The 11736-nt window shown below is 37.2% G+C and overlaps 1 long non-coding RNA gene across 1 annotated transcript in view; it reads left to right on the forward strand.

Annotated features, from left to right (window-relative positions):
• Nucleotides 1–3202: 3202 nt before the first annotated feature.
• The window catches only part of LOC138163115 (uncharacterized), a 222883-nt gene continuing 214349 nt past the window's right edge, over nucleotides 3203–11736 (forward strand). Inside the window, exon 1 of the long non-coding RNA XR_011168798.1 lies at nucleotides 3203–3476. This is a non-coding gene — a long non-coding RNA (uncharacterized lncRNA). The remainder of the gene's footprint in view (nucleotides 3477–11736) is intronic.

The raw sequence follows: 11736 nt of genomic DNA on the forward strand, positions 1-11736 counted from the left end.
AGAGTGCTAGAACTGGAGTTGGGAAGACCTGAATTCAAATCCTGCCTCAGATACATACCAACTGGGAGACTCTGGGCAAATCATTTAACCTCTGTCTGTCTCAGTTTCTTTATTTTAAAATAGGGATTGATAATGGCCCTTAGTTTACAGAAGAATGAATGAGATAATTTAATATACTTTTTAAATCTTAAAGCATCATCAGTGTTTGCTATTTTTATTATTAGATATGGGCTGAACTGGATAGATGACCCCTTTAACTATAAAATTCTGTGATTATTTGAAACTAATAATTCAGATTTCCAAAATTATTGGCAGATAACAGAACAATAAAGGAAGTTTCTTATTTTCAAATCCTATTATTAGTTTGATGTCACCACTTACCAGGGAAATACTAACTTGCAGGGTTGTCCTGAACTTCCTCTCTGACTGCCAATGCCAGCGTACTCTTTCAGAATCATAAATCTGTCTTGCTGACTCTGATCTCATCAGAGAAAGACCAGCCCATTATCTCTTAAATGTGAAGCTGCGACAACATTGGCCATGATAAGGTCTTCCCATTTAGTCTTCTTTCAGTTGAAATGATGATGTCAAACAAAAAATGTGGAGCTTGAAAATGAAGAGTTCTACAAATGTGGGTTTTCCTCCCATACCCTTTAACTATATAAAAGAGAAGAAAATGAAATAAGGTTTAAGCACCCAATGTCTTTGGTTATTTTTCTCCAGAGAAGACAGGGATACTCTAGGGCCTTACTCATTCTGCAGTAACACTGGAAGTCTGTCTGTCACGTTGAGAAGCATTTCCTGTCTTGGCTTGTTCTGGACTTGGTGTGAGAGTTGATATTATTAACCCTATTTAATTGATGTAGTTTAGAAGGCCAAGTTGTCAGGTTCCACATGATGAAGAAACAGGAAGAAAAATGAATGGAGACCAAGGACATGTCTAAACCTCCCCCTAACAGCACTGTCACCCTGCTCATCAGGTAGGAAAAAAAACAGATTAAGGCAAGTTCTTTGTTTCCAAATTCCAGACTTGCAGAGGATGTATTATGATATTCATTTCAAAATATGGTTACATCTTGAAAGCATTTTTGTTAGAAAGGCATATTATCTTTAACAATGAAGAAGGAGAAAAAATTGGTGTAGTATAGTACACTTTAAAATACTTTAGCAACTCTAACTATACACTCTCTCTCTCGCACACACACACACAAACGCTTCTGAATATACTTATATACATACAAATGCTAATGTAAAACTATACACACATATAAAACAAATATACATATGTACAGATGAATGCTAATGTAAAAATAAACACAAAACAAATATATATATATATATGAATGCTAATGTAAAACTACACACACACATATATATATAAAATTTCCTTTTACATTAGCATTCAAAAATCCTTGGCAGGAACAATAGGAACAGTTCAAAGTTCAATCCATAATCATAAGCAGACCTCTCTCCCTCCCTGTCTCTCTCTCTCTCTCTCTCTCTCTCTCTCTCTCTCTCTCTCTCTCTCTCTCTCTGTCTGTCTCTCTCTCGTTTCTTTCAGTGTTTTGGAGAAAAGGGAGGGAAGGGAAGAGATGGGGGCCACATTTAAATATCCTTTCCCCCTCTCTTCCACAGGATGAGCTCTAATTTCATAATATGATGGTTTTATCCAGAGTTAACAACTTTGGTTTGGCTTAGAATGGTAATCTTAGAAAATATAAAGTAATGGTTTAAGAGCTCAGGCTATGAAAGGGAGGAATAGCACAGCTTAGTAAAAGCATATGTGGCTCGTGGGGACCTCACAACCACATTCAAACCGGGCTCTTGCCAAATCACGTTACATATCTAAAGCTCTTTATTTAAATTTCCCAAGTGGGGTTCATATGGCATACTCTGTGTTTTCACTGCACTGTATTAAAGGCAGTTCTTGGAGCTTTCTACCTTTAAGACCCCAATTTCTAAACTAAATGCCCAAATTCACCTAGTCCAAAGGTTTGGTATATACATGCGTGTGCATACACACACACACACACACACACAAATCTTCATTCAAACAACAAGCATTGATTAAATGCCTATTATGTGCCAGACGTGTATCTAAGTATATACATTCACATATTCATATACTACATATCCATTTATACTCATACATGTACAAATAGTCTTATATACACACCACACATATGCAGATGGTGGTATTGTTCAGTCTTTTCAGTCATATCCAACTCTTCATGATCTCATTTGGGGTTTTCTTGGCAAAGATACTGGGAGTGGTTTTGCTTTTTCCTTCTTCAGCTAATTTTACAGATGAGGAAACTGAGGCAAACAGGGTTAAATGACTTGCCCAGGGTCCTACAGCTGGTTAGTGTCTGAGGCCAGATATGAACTCAGGAAGATGACCCTTCCTGACTCCAGGTACAGTACTCCATCCACTGTCCCACCTAGCTATACACATATATAAATACGAAGGAATAGGAGTTTCATTGATATAGGAAATTCCCTGATGAAGAAACTCCCTCTACCAGTATAGGTTGGCATCTTCTCTGTAGCTCATAGCCTTAGAGAGTTTTCTAAAAAACTGACAGTTTAAGTGATTTGCCCAGGGTCACACAGGAGGTTTGTGTCAAAGGCAAGACTTGAATCCAGATCTTCCCAGTTTCAAGACCAGATCTCTGTCCACCGTACCATATTGTTTTATGCACACACATGTTATACATACAGGTATATGTATACATACATACATATATATGTGTATGTATGCCTTCCCTTGGTTCCTTTTTGGGTGTTGATAATAGCATATCTAGTTATGGAATAGTGACAAATTGAAAGTTGGCATTTGACCACAGTTACATTAAGAATCCTCAGGCTAAAAGGTCCTCTGAGAGGTCATCAAATCTATCCCCCTGTCTGCAAGTGAGACCTCCCTGAAATCAACCTAGCCCTTTGTACTCTTCATCAGAATTTCCCAAGGAGGTGATTCTTTCACAAACTTTTTGGTGCTTTGGAAAATCTGTAGCCCGGAAATTTATCCTACTGCCTAATCTGCTGCAATTTAAGCTCATTCCCTTGTGACTTGTCTGCTGTATAAATGGATAACAGCTGTTCACCATCATGTGTACATTATTTATTACTGTACCTGAAGATGGCCTCTCTTTAGCCTTCTCTTCTCTGAGTTCAGAAACCTAAATTCCTTTAGCCTTTTTCCTCAGGGTCCATTTTCCCACTTTTTCTCATCATTTTCGTTGTTATCCTCTGGAACTACTCGAAAGTTCTGCACATCATAATTTAAATCAGAGGCCTCAATGCTGGCTCAAATGGTGAACATAATGGGAACATTATCTGAAGATTTTTGAGTAGGGGAGTGAAATGATCAAATTGGTGCTTTAGGAACGTCAGCAGCTGTGTTGAAGAAGGAGTAGAGAAGGGGAGAGAATGGAAGCAGGGTGGTCAATAATGAGGATATTATAATGCCCCAGGTAAGAGATAATCAGGATTGCAACCAGGGTACAGGAAGTGGGAGGTAAAAGAAGAGTACTTATGCATCAGATATAAATGGAGTCAGTAAACCGCCAATTTGTTTTGCTGGATCATGTTATTTGTTACAAAGTAGGGTTTAAGAGGGAGGGGCAAGTATTGCATAAGGGAATAAGGTCAGTGATCATGATGCTAAAAAAACAAGTAAAATCCACAGAAGAGAAAAGAATGAAGTTTAGAAGAGGAAACAGACAAGGAGGGCTGAATCAGTACTGTCATATTAAAGTTGATAAATACTTAAAAAGCAAACTATATAGATGGTCAATGCATAGTTTCATATATAGCTTTCTTGTCTTTTTTATGATTGTCAAGTTTATAATTATTCATGATAAGCTAATATTTATTTTTTATAAAAGATTTGGCACCGAATTAGACATGAAGATGGTGGTGATAAAGGATAAGGAAGAATCAAGGTTGACTCCAAAGTTATGAACCTGGGTGACTGGAAAGATGCTGGCACCTTCAGCAGAAACAGAGAATTTTGGTGGAGAGATAGGTTTGGGAGTGGGGCTATATCATGAGTTCCATCTTGGACATGTTGGCTATGATATGCCAATGGAACAATCAGGTGGACATATCCAGCCCATAGCTGGCAATGTAGAGCTGGAGTTTAGGAGAGAGATGCAGCTTGGATATGTAGGATTTGGGAGTTATCCATATAGAGATGATGACAAAAAGAAAAGAAAGGGCCCAGAACAAAGCCTAAGCATCTGTCTCATTTAGGAGTAGGGAGTAGGAAAATGATACAGCAAAGAAGACTGAGAAGAAATGATTGCCCAAGTGTGATGATCATACACCACTCCCTAAATTTTTGTGGCACAATTCCCAATGCCCAGCACCTAGCACAGAGACTGCATATTACAGATACTTAATAAAAGCTTATTCTACAGAAATGACTTTATGCAGATGGCTACCTCCCCTGCCTTCCAATCTTGTGCAATTTTCGTCCAAGTTTTTCCATAAATCTACAAGAGAATTTTTGGTGTCCTGGTGATCTTCCTTCTCTTCTTTTCTCATTTCAGGGGAATCAAAGCACTGAAATATTAATCCAAATTAATAACAAATATTTGATGGTATTAGACCTCCAACAAACTACTACACAATTTCACTTCATAGACTCTACCATCTTGAAATTGAACAGTTGTTAATTATTTGTTAAAAAGAGCCACCAATTTTATAGTATATTTAAGGCAATCTGATCTAAAGAACAATTTAAGTCATTGGTATGAATTGATGAAGTAAAGTAGGATTAAAGTCTCTCTATTCTCTCTTTCCATATGTGTGTGTAAATCTTTGATTTCAATGTCTATGAAATTTATTAATCTCCTCATCAATTAGATGAGATTAGAACCTAATTAGAAATTAGATGAGTCTGATAGGATTTTTCTCCTTTGAAAGAATCACAGAGTTGGAAGAGATGTTAGAAACAATATTGTGCAACTTGTAATCTGAAAAAGGAACCCACAGGAGACAAGGGGTCATCCAGTTTCTGCTGCAGTGATGAACGGCTTATTGCTCTGAGGCATCTCAATTCACTTGGAGATATATTTCTGTATCATGTATACTTTAAAGTAAATCATTTTTTCATTCTTGGCAACAATGATCAAAAGCTGGGAATGACATCTACCCTTCTTGTTATCAAGCACTTCATTATTCAGTCTTGAAAATTGTTGCTAGTGGTTCTTTGCTGACATTAGCCAATTCTTGTCAGATACTGATGTGGGCAGTGGTTAGGACTATCAAACAAGGCAAGCTAAGCTGCCAGTACTTTGGGAGGAGGGGGAAACTCTTCCCTCTTGTAGATATGACTTTATTTCAGCTCTCTGTTCTCTCTGAGGGAGAATGGTCTTCTTTTCAAACCCAGCCCACTAAGAATGGTGATTAGTGATTTGAAAATGAAGCAATTTTGCCCATACTTTATTCCTTAAAGCCTGCCACTCTCACTAGTGCATAATTTCAAGGAGTAGCTGAATCCTAAATTTATATGCCAGGTTTCTACAGTCTGGTAACATTCTCTCACTGTATCCTCATAATTCCAAGCCCTCCAGATCAGCTGCTGCTTAACAAACATTTTATATCCATAGAATGAGGAATTTTCGAGGTGGCTAGGTGGCGCAGTGAATAGAGCACTGGCCCTGTAGTCAGGAGGACCTGAGTTTAGATCTGGTCTCAGACACTTAATAACACGCACACACACAAAAAAATCTAGTTGTGTGACCTTGGGCAAGTCACTTAATCCCAATTGCCCTACCTGCCCCCCTCCAAAAAAAGCAAAAAAAACAAAAAAGAAAGAATGAGGAATTTTCTCTTTCTTATCTTTTCTTTATAACCATAACATAACATAATATGCACATAAGACTTAACATTTCTGCTGGTCAAAGTACTTCATACTAAGTAAATGAAGCCGAAATTGAAAGCCACAGATGTGAAACAAAAGCTAGCATGCCCAGCTTATGGGACAGGGAAAAAAGAGACTTTACTAAGCAGTAGAAGAGATCTCCCAACAGGTCTGGTCTATTGGGCCAGCTCTTACCACCTTGGAGCTGTGGATCCCTGGTGTTGTCTCTCTGGCTCCTGCTGTCTCACAGTACTGAGTTAGTCCAGATCTTCTGATAGGCTCACTCATAGTTTATCTCTCATCTTACTGTTTTCTCCCCTGTTGGCTACTAAGCGCCTTCTTCCTGCTTGCTCAGTTCTCCAATCTCTTCTTATTGCTTTGGCATCAAGGTCAGTCCTTCACCCAAGTCTCTACCCTAAAGGCAGGCTTCATTAAAGATCAAGAAAAGGCAAGAAATTTTTCTAAAACTTAAGCTTTTATTGATTTTTTTCATCATCATAGCTTCTTCCAGTATCCCTCCCTTTCCAAAAGAGCCATCCAGTATAACAAATACTACTTTTTAAAGACAATAAAGGAAAAAGAAAAAAGAGGAAAATCTGCATAACTTATCAATGAATCAAAAAAGTCCCCCATTTTAAAGCATCTACTAAAGCTTCCTCTTGCTAAATGAGGCAAGGCTGTCATGTGCCAGAAAATAGATGAAGGATAATTCTCACATAAAGACAAGGAGACAGAGTCTGAGTTGGGAAAAGAGGAAGCATAAAACTGAAAAGTCAGACTGAGTTTATTCTAGGCTGTCCATAGAGAGTCAGAGGGTTTGAAGGGTTTGAAATAAGTGACACGTTTATCTGCGAAACCCATACCCAAAGCCTTTCTAACTTGGTAGGATATGTCATTCCATTGGCAAAGCCTTGAAGAATCAAGCACCACCTTGAATCCAGAATAAGTCATTGGAGGACTTTAGTTTTGAAGTCATAATAACAGTAGCCATTTGAAAGTGTAGAAAGAGCACTATATTTTAATTCAGATGACTTAATTTTGAATTTCAGCTGTGTGGTCACTTCATTTCTCTGGTCCTCAGTTTTCTAATCTATAAAATGGAGACAGACCTTGCTCTTCTAATTCAAAGGGACAATGTAGGAAAATTTAATTCTCAGTCAAAGAGAAAAGAAACATTAGATGTGCAGATTTGGGGCTATCTCCTTCTCAGTTGTTCATATGAATTATTTGTACCTGACCTGTGGTAGAGCCTTCAGAGCTTGTATTGCTTTAATCAGTCACAGTCAGACACACTGTACATTAACCTAACATAGGGATGTCATTTTGATTTTCTTAGATAATGAAGGACAACAGTAAATGAATGAGTTCTCAATACTAAAACACTATATAAATGTGGGCTGTTATTATTTTTACCATTATCATTATACCACTAATTATAGTAACTCATATTTATAAAGTGCTGTATGACTTACTGAAGTGCTTTCATGCATTATTTTATTTAGTCCTTATAAGAACTCTGCAACATAGTTGATGCAAATATTATTTCCCCCACTTTACAGACAAGTAAAGTGAGGCTCACATAGATAATGTGGTTTGTTCATGGTTACACATAAATTATGGCCAAACTAGGACTAGAACTTAGGTCTACCAATTCTTTTTTTTTTTTTTTATTAATTTGTTTGTTTCCTTTTAGTTTACAGGATTCAATTCCACAATTACTTGAATTTCACATTTTGTCCCCTTCCCTCCCCTCACCCCCCCATGGCGGCTAATAGTCAAGTATAGGATCTGTAAATACTTTCATATTATACATTGGTCAGGTTATAAGGACGGATTGTACCAGCTGGAATGAAAAATGGTAAAGAGGACATAAAACCAGATAAGAGAATGAAAAAGATCAGGTATTTTGCTTCCCCTTGGATATAAACTTAGTACTTTCTCTGAATGCACATTTTTCTCTCCATCATGAGATTGACTTATATCACTGCATTGCTGAGAAGAGTCCAGTCTATCAAAGTTGGTCATCACACATATGTTGTGTCTGTAACTGTGTATAAATTTCTCCTGGTTCTACTCTTCTCACTCAGCATCAGTTCTTTTAAGCCTCTCCAGGTAAATATGAAGACTGCCTGCTCCTCGTTTCTTATAGCACAATAGTATTCCATAATATGCATATCCCCAATTGATGGGCACCCCCTTAATTTCCAATTCTTTGCCACCACAAAAAGAGCTGCTATAAACATTTTTGTACATATGGGTCTTTCTCCCATTTCTATGATCTCTTTGGGATATAACCCTAGGAATGGTATTGCTGGATCAAAGAGTATGAAAGTATTTATAGCCCTTTGGGCGTAATTCCAGATTGCTCTCCAGAAAGGCTGGATCAGTTCACAACTCCACCAACAATGCATTAGTGTTCCAGTTTGCCCACATCCTCTCCATCATTTGTCATTTTCCTGTTTTGTCATCTTAGCCAATCTGACTGGTGAGATGTGGTACCTCAGAGTTGTTTTGATTTGCATTTCTCTAATCAATAGTGAATTAGAGCATTTTTTCATGTGCTTATAGATAGCTTTAATTTCTTTCTCTGAAAACTGCCTGTTCATATCCTTTGACCATTTATCAATTGGGGAATGACTTGTATTCTTATAAATTTGATTCAATTCTCTGTATATTTTAGAAATGAGTCCTTTGTCAGAGACATAGGTTGTAAAGATTCTTTCCCAATTTCCCACCTCCCTCTTAATCTTGGTTACATTGGCTTTGTTTGTACAGAAGCTTTTCAATTTCATGTAGTCAAAATTATCATTTTACATTTTATAATGTTCTCTAATTCTTATAATTTAGTCATAAAGTCTTTCCCTCTCCACAAGTCTGATAGGTAAACTATTCCTTGTTTTAGGAGACTGCTTACAGTATCAACCTTTATACCTAGATCATGGACCCATGTAGACTTGATTTTGGTATATGGTGTTAGATAATGGTCTATGCCCAGTTTCTGCCATACTATATTCCAGTTTTCCCAGCAGTTTTTGTCAAATAGTGAGTTCTTATCCCAAAAACCAGGGCCTGGAGGTTTATCAAACAATACATCACTATAGTCATTGACCTCTGAATCTCGTGTGCCTAATCTATTCCATTGATCCACTCCTCTATTCCTCAGCCAGTACCAAGTAGTTTTGATGACTGCTGCTTTATAGTACAGATTGAAATCTGGTAAAGCTAGTCCACCTTCCCTAGCATTTCTTTTCATTAATTCCCTTGATATTCTGGACCGTTTATTCTTCCAAATGAATTTTGTTACTATTTTTTCTAGCTCTATAAAGTAGTTTTTTGGTAAATTAATTGGTATGGCACTAAATATATAATTTAATTTAGGTAAAATTGTCATTTTTATTATATTAGCTCAACCCAGCCACAAGCAATTGATATTTTTCCAATTAGTTAGATCTGACTTTATTTGTGTGGGTCTACCAATTCTTAGTTCAGTGTTCTTTCTGTAATGGCTTTCTGTATCCCATTCCCTCTTCCATGAATCCTTTCTTGACCACCTGCAAAGTCAGAAGTTTTCTTCATCCTCTGAACTTCAATAACACTTTCCGTCTCCCTTATTATTTTTTTTGTCATTTTACTTAGTATTGTAGTTCATTTTTATATTTGTCTTATTATTCTTTCTTTTAAGTCTAACTCCTAGTATTACTACAAGAAACACTTACATAGCACTTTAAGGTGCTTTTTGCACGTTTTATCTCATTTGATTCTCACAATAATGTTGTGAGATAGGTGTAATTATCATCTCCATTACAGATCAGGAAACTGAGGCTCATGGAGGGTAAGCCACTTACCTAGGATAATATAGCTAGTATCTGAAATAGGTTTTGAATCTTGTGTCATGACTGCATTGCAAAATATTTGATATGAAATACTACCTTCTGTGTTATGCTTATGTACCCCAATGCATTATATGGGTTGCATGTAATAACACACAATTATAATATGAATGTCATATATTAGGTGACTCACATTCCTTGTATAAGACCTGTGTTAAACATGCTACTTATGTTAATTATGTGAAACACTAATTTTTATAAGCTCTATTTTTGTATCTTCATGCACTCATTGTGAGATGCCAAATATGATTTGTAGGGGCTGCAAATTTTTCACTGAGAGGGAGGATATAAATTTGAGTTTATATTTCTTTATATATGAAAAGCCAAGAATGTACCTAGAAAAGCAGGAAAGACGATGACCTTTCTTCTTAGTTTTCTCTCTCTTCCTTTACCCTACCCACTCTATCTGAGAGAGTAGCAGGGTTTCAGAGTTGAGACTGGGGGACTCCAGGACCTCATAATATATTGGCAGTTTTGAAGCAGATTGGACTTTACATGGATGAGGATTAGGTATAGCATAAACCTTTGTGATTAAAATTAGAAGATACATGCTCTAGATTAATTAGAATGAGATGATGGTCCATAGAGACTCAAATTCAATAACTAGGAAATTCAGGTTAAAAAAAAGCAAAACAAAACAGACTTGAGCCTGAGGGTACTAGCTACTTAGCTAGGAGTGCCTCAGTCCTTTAAACTAAAGAGCCTGGCACCTGGGGTAAAAAAATCTCCTGCTGGGGATATAAGGTCTAATAGCCAAGTTTCTTATTGAAACAAGACAGGTCATTCTGTAAAGGAAAAAGTTGAAGTTTTTTTTTTTTCTCTTCTAGGAATGACTTTTGTTGGTCCTTGCCTGGGGCAACTGCTTTTCTAAAGGAGCTATAAAAAAGCCTCTGGCTTTGAACTAAGAGAGCATGGCAGAGTACACTCCTCTCATGAGGAAGGAATGAAACTATAGTGAAGGACTTTAGCCAAAACCAGAAGGTTGAAGTTGTGGAAGCAACACAACTCACTCTCTGTCTCTGTCTGTCTTCTGTCTGTCTCCAAATAGGCCCTCATAAACACCTCACATTCAATCAGTCAGTCAAGAAGCATCTATTAAGCTCTTATTATGTGCCAGGAAATAAGTAATAAGTACTGAGGAGGGGGGAAGGAAGGAAGGAAGGAAGGAAGGAAGGAAGGAAGGAAGAAAAGAAGGTTTCTTATCTCAATGAGCTCACGTTATGATGAAGAAGACAACATGCAAACAACTGTGTTCATACAAAATACAGGGTGACCTTGTCAGACCTGTACTTTACAGAAATTATGTTGGTAGTTGAGTAACCAGTGAAATGGAATAGGGAGACATCAGAGGCAAGAGATCAAAGAGGAGCCTATCATAATAAATAGTCCAGGCTAGAGGAAATAAGAGCCTATATTAGTTTGGTTGGTGTATCAGAAGACTGAAGGGGACATATATGAGAAATACTACTATGGTATAAAAGACAAGATTTGACAACAGATTGGATATGTGACATGTGTGATTTTTTTTATAAGCACAATTCTTCCCTCCTCCCTCCATCAACAACACTTTCTTTTGTTGCATGAAGAGTAACAGAAACCCAAATTTGCTAATCAGATAGTCATGTAGATAAGCCAAGTGGTAATCATTGCAACTCCCTCAAATGTTGATTGTCCTCCATAAGAATCATAATTCGTACTTAGGTGCTGTAATTTCTCCAGTAAGCTGCATAGGCAAAAATAGTCCTGTTTGGACATTGTCCTGTCTGGATATTGAACTCACTCCTCACTTGCTCACCAGAGAATTAATTCCTGTTGTCTCCATTTGGATGTCCTTTCTTCCTCAGTGACTATGAACATGGAACTGGCCCTGAAGATTCATACTAGAAATGTTCTGTCTCCCTGAAATTAATTTCCTAGTATTCAACACCTACTTTGTACAATTCAATAGCCAATTCCCATTCCTTATTCTTTCTC

The sequence above is a fragment of the Petaurus breviceps genome, unplaced genomic scaffold, assembly GCF_028583685.1.
Source record: "Petaurus breviceps papuanus isolate PSGF00001 unplaced genomic scaffold, PetGlider_PUasm1.0 187, whole genome shotgun sequence".
NCBI lineage: Eukaryota > Metazoa > Chordata > Mammalia > Diprotodontia > Petauridae > Petaurus > Petaurus breviceps.